This window comes from Wyeomyia smithii, chromosome 1 (assembly GCF_029784165.1).
Source record: "Wyeomyia smithii strain HCP4-BCI-WySm-NY-G18 chromosome 1, ASM2978416v1, whole genome shotgun sequence".
Taxonomy (NCBI): domain Eukaryota; kingdom Metazoa; phylum Arthropoda; class Insecta; order Diptera; family Culicidae; genus Wyeomyia; species Wyeomyia smithii.
Genome location: NC_073694.1, coordinates 150,165,355 through 150,179,524, shown reverse-complemented (window position 1 = coordinate 150,179,524; position 14,170 = coordinate 150,165,355).

The window sequence follows — 14,170 nt, the reverse complement described above, 5'->3', positions numbered from 1 at the left end:
ATTACAGAGGCATAACCTCTCTTTGCGCTTGTTCAAAAGTATTTAAAATCGTTTTTTTTGATGCACTTTTCGCTAGTTGTAAACACTATATCTCGATCGATCAGCATGGTTTTTATCCAAAACGCTCTACCGCTACTAACCACGTTCAATTCACTGCAACGTGCCTGCAGAATATGACCGAAGGAGCCCAAATTGATGCGGTTTATACTGATTTGAAAGCTGCATTTGACTGCGTCGACCATGGTATCCTGCTCGCTAAGATGGAGAAACTTGGAATGGCCCCCGCTCTGGTACAATGGCTGAGGTCCTATTTGGTAAATCGTACACTCTACGTGAAGATTGGATCGCAACATTCTGCTCATTTTTCAAATATATCAGGCGTTCCGCAGGGCAGTAATTTTGGACCACTGCTCTTTGCATTGTACATAAATGATGTATCGTTAGTGTTGCCAGAAAATTGCCGAATGTTTTTTGCAAACGATGTAAAGTTGTTCAAGACAATAAGAAATACTTCAGACTGTCTCGAACTTCAGCGACTAGTCGACGTTTTTTTAAAGTGGTGCTCCATTAACCTGTTGACAGTTAGTATCCTGAAATGCTGTGTGATTTCGTTCCATAGGAAAAATGTTCCGGAAATGTTCAGCTATACTATGCTTGGTCAAACTCTGACAAGGGTTAACCAGGTCCGAGATTTGGGCGTTACGTTGGATTCAGCCCTGTCCTTCAGGCCACACTATAATGAGATCATAGCAAAGGCGAACCGACAACTCGGTTTTATTTTCAAGGTAGCCTCGGATTTTCATGATCCACTGTGCCTCCGATCATTATTCTACTCTCTGGTGCGATCTGTCCTTGAAACAAACTCCGTAGTGTGGTGTCCATTCAACGCAAACTGGATGGCAAGAATTGAATCCGTGCAAAGGAAATTTGTACGGTACGCTTTACGTTTTCTTCCGTGGCGAGACCCGCAGCAGCTACCGGCGTACTCGGATCGCTGCCAGCTTTTGGGCATGGAAACGCTGCAGCAAAGACGTTTCGATACACAGGCTGTGTTTGTCTTCAAAATTTTAACCGGTGAAATCGACGCCCCGAAAATTCTGCAGCAGTTAAATTTGTATGCTCCGGAAAGGTCTTTAAGGCGGAGAAACTTTCTATCGCTACCGCATCGCACTGCATCATATGGGCGTTTCATGTCAGCTAGCTTCAACGTCGTAGCAGATTCATTCGATTTTAACATCTCAGTAACAACATTCAAACAAATTCTTCGTAGACGACAGGTTTAATTGTTTTTGAAGCGTGTTTCAATTGTTTTTAAAGTGTTTCTTATCGTTTGTAAATATTAATTAGCATTTAGTTAGTAATATATATTATCATTAAGACCACCAATGTGTCAGATGATTTAACAATAAATAACAAATAACAAATAAAATAGAAAAACAATATCATTGTAAATTTCAGTTCTGGGTAGGAAATTTTTTACACCCTAGATTTAAAGGTTCTGTGATGAAATTGGATGACGACCATTAAACATTTGAAACCGTGAAGAACAAAATTTCGCGAGAGCACTCATCTCGGACTACGACAAAGCCAAAAAAGGATAACGCTCTGATGAATACATACGTAAATACAGCCAATTCTACTTGAAGGGAATTAGAGCAATTAATTGAACCACTCATGAATCGGGAAGCCGAGTACTTAAACCTAGGTGTGAACAGTAAACCTGACCTAAAACGTGAAATACTTGTATATTTGAACCACACGCCCCGAGCAGATTCGGTAGGTGTTGACATATTTGATGGTGGAGAGCTGAACATGTGAATCTCCCATTATTATCATGTATTGCTCGGCAATATCTTTGCATCCCAATCACCTCAGCGGCTTCAGAGAGAACATTTTCGGCAGGCGGAAATATTTCTACTTCACAGCGTCACTCTTTGGACCCTACAAACCTCGAAACACTCGTATATAACAAGGAGAATTTCGATAAGCTACAAAGTTCCAAATGGATTTGGAATGAAGAAAGTGCTATAAAAATAATTACTATTTAACTCATTTGAACCATAAGAATTAATAACCTTAAAGAATCGATGTAAGTAAACCAAAATATTTTATTATTATGTTTAAGAAACATTTATGTTTTTTTCGGAATTTCGTTTAGTTTCGATCGAAACTAGAGACCAACTTCGTTTCGTTTCGAGAATTCGAATTCTATCTTGATTTCGTTTCGCCTAATTTGACGAGACTGAAATTGAGGGTCAATTTCGTATCGTTTCGCTTCGACACCTGAAAAGTCTATTTCGCACACCCCTAGTCTATAGCGTGTGTGGCTAGCTAGAGCATGTCTTTACCGTGTGTGGCTAGCTATATAGCGTGTGTGTGCATGTCTATAGCGTGTTTGTGCATGTCTATAGCGTGTATGGCTAGCATTAAAGCGATTAAAATTTACATATATACTTGCAAATAAATCACCTCATGTTGATTTTAATATCACAGTAATTCATTCAGAACTAAATCAAAAATTTGTCATGTTGGAAAAACAATATTAAGTTGTCAATAAATGGCATTGACAAACATAATTAACTTTTTTTTTTTTTATCAGAGCAATAGTTCTAAGACGCGTGGTGGAGGAGTTTTGATTGCTGTGTCTAACCGTTTTAGTAGCTATTCTGACCCCGCTCCCGTTTCTAATACTCTCGAACAGTTGTGGGTATTAGTTACAATGCCGCTTTACAAAATCAGTGTCGGCGTTATCTATTTGCCTCCTGATCGCAGAGCCGATGTCACTGCTATTGAAAATCATGTCCAATCTATCGGATCTGTTTTGTCTCGTTTGAACCGGGACGATCCCGCATTGCTATTTGGTGACTACAACCAGTCTGGTTTGATTTGGAGTTGTAGAAATGATAATATGCCAGTTGTCGACTATATCCAGTCGCAGATCTCAGCTGGGAGCTCAGCCTTGTTAGATGGTTTCAGCCTAAACCATCTGTCTCAAATAAACTACGTGACTAATAGTAATGACCGTCTCCTTGATTTGGCCCTGACTAATAATGAAACATTGTGTGCACTTTCTGAGGCAGATGAGCCGCTAATACCTCTAGACTTCAACCACCCTGCGCTGGCAATCACGGTCCAGCAATTAGTGCCCGTTGAATTTGAGAATTGTCCAACCGAACAAAATTAAGATTTTCGCAGAACTGACTTCGACCATTTGAGCTATTTAATTTCTCAAATCGACTGGCAATTTTTGGAAAGTGGAACCTCCCTCGATGATGCAATTGGGTATTTTAATGACACCATCAAGACTACACTTGTTCAGTGTGTTCCTGTTCGCCGGCCAGCACCTAAGCCTCCATGGTCTAACACTCGCTTGCGTCAACTGAAACGACAGCGGTCTTTGGCGCTACGCAAATATTGCAGAACACGTAACCCGTTAACGAAACAAACATTCAATCATGCTAGTAACTCCTATCGGATTTATAATCGCTACCTGTACAAACGGTATGCTCTTCGGATGCAGAGTTGTATCAGACGAAACCCCCGACGTTTTTGGTTGTTTGTTAACAGCAAAAGGAAAGAAGAAGGTCTACCAAAGAACATGTTTTTGAACAATCGTCAAGGAAACACGACATTCGAAAAGTGTGCTTTATTTGCTCAACATTTTCAGCAGATCTTCCGCTGCTCTACTGCTACAACTACAGAAATAGATTCAGCTTTAGATGGTATCCCCAGAGACGTCATTGACTTCAGCTCATTCACGGTTACCGACCGCCAAGTGGAAGCTGCAATCGACAAAATGAATTCCTCTTTCGCTCCTGGGCCTGATGGCATTCCATCTTGCGTCCTGAAAAAATGTAAAGCTGTTTTCGTACGCCCACTATGCTTGCTATTTAACTTGTCGCTTCGACGATGTGTTTTTCCAACCAGTTGGAAAATATCGACCATGTTTCCGGTGCACAAAAAAGGTGACAAACGCAACATTCAGAATTACAGAGGCATAACCTCTCTTTGCGCTTGTTCAAAAGTATTTAAAATCGTTTTTTTTGATGCACTTTTCGCTAGTTGTAAACACTATATCTCGATCGATCAGCATGGTTTTTATCCAAAACGCTCTACCGCTACTAACCACGTTCAATTCACTGCAACGTGCCTGCAGAATATGACCGAAGGAGCCCAAATTGATGCGGTTTATACTGATTTGAAAGCTGCATTTGACTGCGTCGACCATGGTATCCTGCTCGCTAAGATGGAGAAACTTGGAATGGCCCCCGCTCTGGTACAATGGCTGAGGTCCTATTTGGTAAATCGTACACTCTACGTGAAGATTGGATCGCAACATTCTGCTCATTTTTCAAATGTATCAGGCGTTCCGCAGGGCAGTAATTTTGGACCACTGCTCTTTGCATTGTACATAAATGATGTATCGTTAGTGTTGCCAGAAAATTGCCGAATGTTTTTTGCAAACGATGTAAAGTTGTTCAAGACAATAAGAAATACTTCAGACTGTCTCGAACTTCAGCGACTAGTCGACGTTTTTTTAAAGTGGTGCTCCATTAACCTGTTGACAGTTAGTATCCTGAAATGCTGTGTGATTTCGTTCCATAGGAAAAATGTTCCGGAAATGTTCAGCTATACTATGCTTGGTCAAACTCTGACAAGGGTTAACCAGGTCCGAGATTTGGGCGTTACGTTGGATTCAGCCCTGTCCTTCAGGCCACACTATAATGAGATCATAGCAAAGGCGAACCGACAACTCGGTTTTATTTTCAAGGTAGCCTCGGATTTTCATGATCCACTGTGCCTCCGATCATTATTCTACTCTCTGGTGCGATCTGTCCTTGAAACAAACTCCGTAGTGTGGTGTCCATTCAACGCAAACTGGATGGCAAGAATTGAATCCGTGCAAAGGAAATTTGTACGGTACGCTTTACGTTTTCTTCCGTGGCGAGACCCGCAGCAGCTACCGGCGTACTCGGATCGCTGCCAGCTTTTGGGCATGGAAACGCTGCAGCAAAGACGTTTCGATACACAGGCTGTGTTTGTCTTCAAAATTTTAACCGGTGAAATCGACGCCCCGAAAATTCTGCAGCAGTTAAATTTGTATGCTCCGGAAAGGTCTTTAAGGCGGAGAAACTTTCTATCGCTACCGCATCGCACTGCATCATATGGGCGTTTCATGTCAGCTAGCTTCAACGTCGTAGCAGATTCATTCGATTTTAACATCTCAGTAACAACATTCAAACAAATTCTTCGTAGACGACAGGTTTAATTGTTTTTGAAGCGTGTTTCAATTGTTTTTAAAGTGTTTCTTATCGTTTGTAAATATTAATTAGCATTTAGTTAGTAATATATATTATCATTAAGACCACCAATGTGTCAGATGATTTAACAATAAATAACAAATAACAAATAAAATAGAAAAACAATATCATTGTAAATTTCAGTTCTGGGTAGGAAATTTTTTACACCCTAGATTTAAAGGTTCTGTGATGAAATTGGATGACGACCATTAAACATTTGAAACCGTGAAGAACAAAATTTCGCGAGAGCACTCATCTCGGACTACGACAAAGCCAAAAAAGGATAACGCTCTGATGAATACATACGTAAATACAGCCAATTCTACTTGAAGGGAATTAGAGCAATTAATTGAACCACTCATGAATCGGGAAGCCGAGTACTTAAACCTAGGTGTGAACAGTAAACCTGACCTAAAACGTGAAATACTTGTATATTTGAACCACACGCCCCGAGCAGATTCGGTAGGTGTTGACATATTTGATGGTGGAGAGCTGAACATGTGAATCTCCCATTATTATCATGTATTGCTCGGCAATATCTTTGCATCCCAATCACCTCAGCGGCTTCAGAGAGAACATTTTCGGCAGGCGGAAATATTTCTACTTCACAGCGTCACTCTTTGGACCCTACAAACCTCGAAACACTCGTATATAACAAAGAGAATTTCGATAAGCTACAAAGTTCCAAATGGATTTGGAATGAAGAAAGTGCTATAAAAATAATTACTATTTAACTCATTTGAACCATAAGAATTAATAACCTTAAAGAATCGATGTAAGTAAACCAAAATATTTTATTATTATGTTTAAGAAACATTTATGTTTTTTTCGGAATTTCGTTTAGTTTCGATCGAAACTAGAGACCAACTTCGTTTCGTTTCGAGAACTCGAATTCTATCTTGATTTCGTTTCGCCTAATTTGACGAGACTGAAATTGAGGGTCAATTTCGTATCGTTTCGCTTCGACACCTGAAAAGTCTATTTCGCACACCCCTAGTCTATAGCGTGTGTGGCTAGCTAGAGCATGTCTTTACCGTGTGTGGCTAGCTATATAGCGTGTGTGTGCATGTCTATAGCGTGTTTGTGCATGTCTATAGCGTGTATGGCTAGCATTAAAGCGATTAAAATTTACATATATACTTGCAAATAAATCACCTCATGTTGATTTTAATATCACAGTAATTCATTCAGAACTAAATCAAAAATTTGTCATGTTGGAAAAACAATATTAAGTTGTCAATAAATGGCATTGACAAACATAATTAACATTTTTTGACGTCAGCTAAGCCTCGAAGTTTACTGAGTGTATTTTAACATTTATCTGAAAGTTTTTTGAGCCAGTGAGCCTGAATCACAAAATTTGTCGCTCAAGTCCTAATATTTACAGCAATCAGTTGTAAAGTTATCTACGTATCCGCAAAATGCGAAAAAATTGTTATTTGAGCTGTTGTACTATGGGAAATTGTTAAATCTTGTTCGTGTTAAACCTAGTTAACCGAGAATGCACTATATGCGCTCGACTATCATCATCTCTTCATAGCCACTGTCTAAATTAAGGTATCTTAGTGCAACTTGATACAGAAATCAGCCTCAAAACAATTCAACTTCATTCTTGTTTCGAATACGGCATCAAGTGAAATCGTATAGCTGCACATAGCTTCTGCTGTTGTTCATTGTCGTTACCGGTGCCGGCTATAGAGGTAAACGTCATCTGGAGCAGAGAGACCATTCAATTGATTAACCCCAATTGAGTGTATTCCCAAAACCTATGGCAAGAAATTCATTGACATGAGACAGGCTGTCGTATTCTACGTTAACTCTGCGGTCGTGTCGAATAAAGAACCTCTTAAACTTTTTTTTTGAAAAAAAAAACGGAATATTTTTTTTACCGTGTATATTTTTTCGGAAAGACAAAGTTATTATCTACAACTTTGCCGCAGACGTCACACCGATCAAACAAATCGTGTTGGCCCTAAACATGTTTGTAATCATTAATACCTTCCCAAAATAGCATTTTTCAATTGCTGCTCAAAAATGAGACGTGTTCCAAAAAATTCAACCGATAGTTCAAAATGGCATCTTTTGCCTATAGAAACGTCAATACAATGTTCCAGTCAAATCAAAAATGGTCGATTGAGTTGTTTACCCGTTTTTTTTATGTAATTGCTCGTATATTAAGTGTTCAACTAAATATTTGTCCAGCTGCTAAAAACGTAGACTTGCAAACAAAACAGCGAATTGATTATGTTTTCCTCATCGAGCGGCACTAATACATCCGTACATTAATAGGTCTATAGAGATAAGTGACTTTTCACCTACGCACACCAGTAAACGTGTAAACCCGTGTAAAGTTGCTTTTGTTTCTTCCAACCTGTTAATCATCGCATCTCGTTGCTTCGACTTTTATCACTTCTTCATCATTTTAGGTTGATTATATTTAGCACCTTCTTCCGAATTCTGATCACGAATGAGAAAATTTATTCAGAAACAAGTTTTAAACATATAATGAGTGTTCAACTGAATTTTTGTCCAGCTGCTAAAAACATAGCATTGCAAACAAAACAGCTAATTATAAATATTTTCCCCAACTAGTGGCACTAACACATTGTATTAGTGTATTAGTGCACCTAGTTGAGGAAAGTATTTACAAATCGCCTTTTTGTTTGCTAAGCTATGTTTTTGGCAGCTGGACAAATATTCAGTTGAATACTTATTATAAGTTCTAAACTCGTTTCTGAATGAATTTTTCATTCGTGATCATGAATCGGGGGAAGCTGCTGAACATTATTGACCAAAAATGGTAAAAAGTGATAAAAAGTCGGAGCAACGAGATGCGATGATTTACAGTTTGGAGGAAACAAAAGCAACTTTACATGAGTTTACACGTTCATTAGTGTGCGTAGGTGAAAAGTCACTTATCTCTATAGCGACACCAGCGGTATTACAGGCGGTTTTTGTCTTTGCTAATAAGTGTGCTAGGGTGTTCCAAAAACAATCGATGTCGAAAAAGTCAAGGTGCTCAGCCCTAAATTGAAAGATAATGTTATTTATAGCATTTCTGTAGAACATTTCGACTTTCTAAAAAATCATTTTCAGGTTGCCCAAACGTAATTTATGAAAAAATGACTTTTTCAAGCTACAAACCCACTCTTTTACACTTTTTTCAATTCTGTTCGATTCCTTAATTTTTCCATATATTTTTTTTTATTTTTGTGGGGTTGTTGTTGAATGTTTTGCATGGTTCAGCATTGCATTTAGTTTTTTGACTTCCAGAGCCCATTAAACATCACAAAAAAATTATTTTTCTAATAATTTTTAGATAAAACCCTTCAAAACACAAATAAAAAAAAATTTGATCAAGAACTGAAATTTTCTTTGCAAAGCGGGATTCACGACGAAAATTTACATGAAAAAAGATACTTGATATCTTATCGGGGAGCTGAGATATTGGCATTTTTCTATGTGATGGAAAACTGCATTTTAAAAAATATGTTAAATAACAATTTCATTTTGAGAGATGAAAAATAACAATGTTCAGAAAACAAATGCATTTTTGGATGGGTGATAACTTAGTAGGAGGTTTAAAAATTCGGAAAAATCTGCGAAAGAGGTTAGAACGAAAATTGTGATTTTTAGTACCTTCTTAATGAAAACTCAATGTTGCTCGTAATATGCAAGAGATAGAAACATGATGTCTTCGGTAAAGTTTCTTGTTTCAAGATAACCTAAAACTTTGCCAAAGACACCTTGCGTTTATCTTATTCTGATTAAAAAGTAAATTTTTTATCTCACTCATTGGTAGATCAATCACCCATTTTCCCACATTAAAATATGCATTTTTGAAAATACTGCAACTTTTCCTAACATACCTTATGGCTTTAATCAACATTTGAATAACTATTCAATTAATCGCACAAAAAAGGCGAAATAAAACACTGTGTAATGGAGATATTGAGCTTTAGTGGCATCAGTGCGTCTTGAGCTGCCCGACAGATCAGACGTGTTTTCGGTTGCTTGTGGGCTGGTCTTTGACTGCCTATAGCTTCAAAGTTTGTGTTTTGTCAGTGTATCTTTTAAAGATTACCTGGAAGTTAACTTACATCAGTCTTTCTCAAGACTACCTATTTCTTTCTTTCTCAATACTTGCAATTTGATATTATTTTTGTACTTTTTTCGTATCACCTGAATTGGCAGGACGAAAAAAGAAACCACGCATCGCTACGGGGAGGAAAAGAGAGGCATCTCTTTCTGAAACTAGCTTTTGCAGTGAAAATTTATATGATATTCTGCCTGAGCAAGAAGCCGGCGAAATCGAAATGTTCGAAAGTAAAACTATTCAAAGTGAAATTTCTGTAAAAAAGGAGAAAGTTCCACCTATTGTGGTAACTATTGCTTCTGAATTCAATATTTTTAAAAGAGAACTTTCTACGTTTCTCTCCGACGTCAAAGTTACTTATCAAATTGGCCGAAGAGGCGAATGCCGTTTACTGGCCCAAACATTGAAAGATTGGAATCGTCTTATTCAGTATTTAACTGAAAAGATGTATAAATTTTTTACATATGATACAAAGAGCGCCAAGCCGTTCAAGGTCGTATTGAAAGGTCTCACCAACGATCAAACCGTTGATGAGATCAAAATTACTTTGACAGAATTACTTGGTATAGCTCCTACTCAAGTAATTCTGATGAAACAAAAATCACGAGGCGAAAACATTCAGCGAACTGGAATTTCCCTTGTAAATTATTTAATTCATTTTAACCGTAGTGAGGTTAATAACTTAAAATTTTTAGAACAAGCACATGCTTTATATAACGTGCGTGTAAAATGGGAATTATATCGAAAGTTTGGCGGAGGTGAAAAGCATATCACCCAATGCCGTGTTTGCCAACGTTATGGCCATGGTTCAAAGTTTTGTAACATGGACCAAAAATGCCTCATTTGTGGAGACTCTTCTCACAAAAAGGACACATGTCCTGTGAAAGAGAGTAAAAATTTTCGCTGTGCGAATTGTAACGGCAACCATATGTCGAATTTTTATCAATGCCCAGCCCGTTCAAAACAAAATTCTCCAAGCGTACCAGTGACGCATAGTTTACCTACTCCTTTGCATACCCGTTTAACTTATGCACAGGTTACAGGTAGTTCGAACATTATACCGCCTAGTGTTGGTAGTTCGAAAATGACCGTTAATATGGGTAAGCAAAACACGCTAGAAAATAATTGTACACCTATTACTCCAGCTAATATTGCTGCCGAAAATATTTTTTCTAATGTCAACTGCCTGGGGCCTATTACGGCAGGTAAACTTTCTTTTTTGCAACAGGCAATGTTCGATCTTATGAACGCCATGTTGCAGGCAAAATCAATGTTTGAAGCCATTCAAATAGGCACAAATTTTACTATTATAATTGTTTCTAATTTAAACTATTATAATTATTACTATTATAATTGTTTCTAATTTAAATGAGAATGAGCTTTTTAATTTTTTAACAGTAAATAATGTGCATATTGCAATTATTACTGAAACATTTTTGAAACCTAACATAAAATTAAAATATGATCCCAATTACGTGGTTCATAGATATGATAGGATTCAGGGTTCCGGCGGTGGAGTTGCAATTGTTATTCATCGCCGAATCAAACATCGTGCTCTTCCCCATCTTAAGACGAAAGTTATTGAAACTTTGGGAATTGAAGTTCAAACTGAACTTGGGATTTTATTTATTGCCGCAGCATATTTACCATTTCAATGCACACGCGAGCACAAAAATTATTTTAAAGGTGATTTACAAAAACTCACCAGAAATCGCTCGAAATTTTTTATAATCGGCGAATTTAACGCTAAACATCGTTCATGGAATAATTCTCAAAGTAATTCCATTTACGCTAAACATCGTTCATGGAATAATTATCAGGTTGATCACCGATTATTTCCGGGGTAAAAATACCGACTATAACTATGTTTTCAATGATAACGGAAGCACTTAATATTACACAGCTTTAGTGGCATTTTTGACAAAATCCATAGTTTTCCATCACATGTAAAAACGCCAATATCTCAGCCCCCCGATAAGATATCAAGGCTCTTTTTCCATGTAAATTTTCGTCTCGAATCCTGCTTTGCAGTAAAAATTTCAGTTCTTGATCAAAAGAAATTATATGTGTTTTGAAGGGTTTTATCTGCAAGTTATGAGAAAAATTCACTTTTTTGTGATATTCAATAGGCTTTGTGAGTCAAATAATTGAATGCGATGCTGAACCAAACCATTCAAAATATTAAAAAACAACCCCTCAAAAATAAAAAAATATATGGAAAAATTTACGAATCGAACAGATTTGAAAAAAGTGCAGAAGAGTGGTTTAGTAGCTTGAAAAAGTCACTTTTTCATAAATCACGTTTGGGCAACCTGAAAACGATTTTTTAGAAAGTCGAAATGTTCTACAAAAATGCTATAAACAACATTATCTGTCAATTTAAGGCAGAGCACCTTGGCTTTTTCAACATCGATTTTTTTCGGGACAGCCTAGTATGCACGCTTTGTCATAGCAACACCAGCGGCATTACTGCCTAACAAAACAAAATTTTAAAATAATCGTTATTTTTCTGGACGACTCGTAACCGGGTGGAACGTTCGCTTGTCTGTGGTTTTGCTATCTTTTGTTTAGGTTGTTTAGGTCATCAAACTAAAGAAAGAATTAGAATCCCGATTTGTGAGGGACCGTTAGTGCCAGTAGGACCGTAGCGCTAGCCCCGCTATTGTCCTGTAACTGACTTTTAAATTTACTGTCTATACCGGGAAAACTCAGGAGCAAGAGACCCAAGGACTGTGGTCACAGGATCGGCTTACTACTGGGTAATCAGCGGGGCTTCGCGATCATCTGTGCGGACTACTCTCACTTTGCTATTTGGGCTATTGTGGTATTTTGATTCGTATTATTTGTATTCAAAAAGCAACTGATTATGTAAGAAAACTATTTTATTGAAAGAAACTATTTTTGACGGGAATCTTACGTAATTTATTGATTCTACTCTCTTGTAAATGTGACACTGCTGCCGCTGCTGCGGGGTGATTCTCCGCTGCGGGTTGATGCTACTGTGGTTAACGACGGAGGGGGAGCGGGGGTGTATGAACTCAAACGCTGGCTGCTACTAAACTGAACGATCGCTAGTCTTTTACGAGTTAGACGTAGCGGGCACCCAGGGCTCGCTAGGCCGGTCGTGTGCTTCAGGAACCTTATGCGATGATCCAATCAAGGTTCGGTTTGCTAACACAGGTCCGGGACAACTCCTGCTGCCACTCACAACTTGCACAAAATCTTTTAAATTTTCGAGATTACAACGTTTAGCACACGACTACCAGATATTTGTGTTAAAAAATTCCGGATATAAAATTTTTATTTTATTTTGACTAACCTATTTTTTACAAACAACATACAAATACATTTTATTAACCCTACTTATTATAGCCATTAAGGGGTAATATCTACGAAAAAAAAATTTTTCTTGTCATTTTTTATTGGCTTAAATCATGCAAAAACTATCCTAGAATCAAAATCTACATCGCTAAAGTACTGATCTAAACTCAAAATTCGTTTAAATCAATTTCTGCCGAACAACTTTTATGCTGCAAAATCACATTTTTCGATTATTTTGGCGATGCTCGTTTTTCGAGGCTTTGTAAACAAGCAGAAGTTACCTCTGATCGTTATCGTGTTTCAAATTTGAAGTATAGAGGTCACTGCATCAAGTTTCGATCGTCATAGCGTCTCTACAGCACGTGCTTACTCACAATTTCCCTTTGTTACGTCGATGAGCCGTTCTCGTTGTGTATGTTCTTTGTTTGAGTTTTTCTATACTTTTTAACTGTAAGTTATACTCAAATATGAGCGACAAGTTTGAGTTTTGCGTGGGATTTGACGCCAACCACGTCAAAGTCGCTAAGCATCGCATGTCTGATATCGCGAAAGAGGCTAAGCGCAGCCTAACATCAGATAACAAAAAGGAATAAGAGGAAAATAAAGCCCAGGAAGGACAACTTTACGGCGCAGGGATAGCTGAAAAAAAAATAATGGGGGTTTTATTATTGCGATTCTAAAGATTTATAGCATATTGAAACTTTGAACGCATTTTTCTCAAAACCATGTTTTCAAAATCGGTGAGCAGTAGAACTGAAAAAGTTTACATCCGATTGACTTGCAATTTTAACTGTAGCTTCTATATTAGATTATCTAGTGAAGTACTAACGATTTTAGTGATTGATTAAAAACAACAAAAGTTATAAACAATAAAAGTCGATTTTTTTTGTCTAAAAAGATTTTTTTTTAAAGCGTTGCCATTTTGCGAAGAAAATTTTTGAAAATATAATCAAGCGTACTTCACAAGCGACGCTTATGTAGATTTTGAAAAAAAAATTATTTTGGTTATAGGTGGCGTTGGGCACGTCTTCTACTGCTCGTCGCGGAAGAACTTAAAAAAAGCGTTTCACGGCAATCGCTGCACAGCCGCCATTTTGTAAAAAAAGCAATAATTTTTTTTTATATTCTCCAAGAGTTGCCTAATCCAATGGTATACTATTTATGTACCTTACATCTCAAATGTCCTTGTGTTTTCGAGCATTTAGTAGATATTACCCCTTAAACATAAACGTGAAAATATGACTAAACATTCATTCACAAATGAAAACCTTACAGGACTCTGTAACCTACGGTTACAGTCCCGTACACTAAGGCCGATGACATAGTAACCGCGTTGCGAAGCGCTTCACCTTGTCGAGGTCAAATGTACAGCTATTTATATTACACGCGTAGATGTTGATAAGAATACTTTCAATAGCAACTGGAATTAAAATTGACATTTTTAATGGCTAAA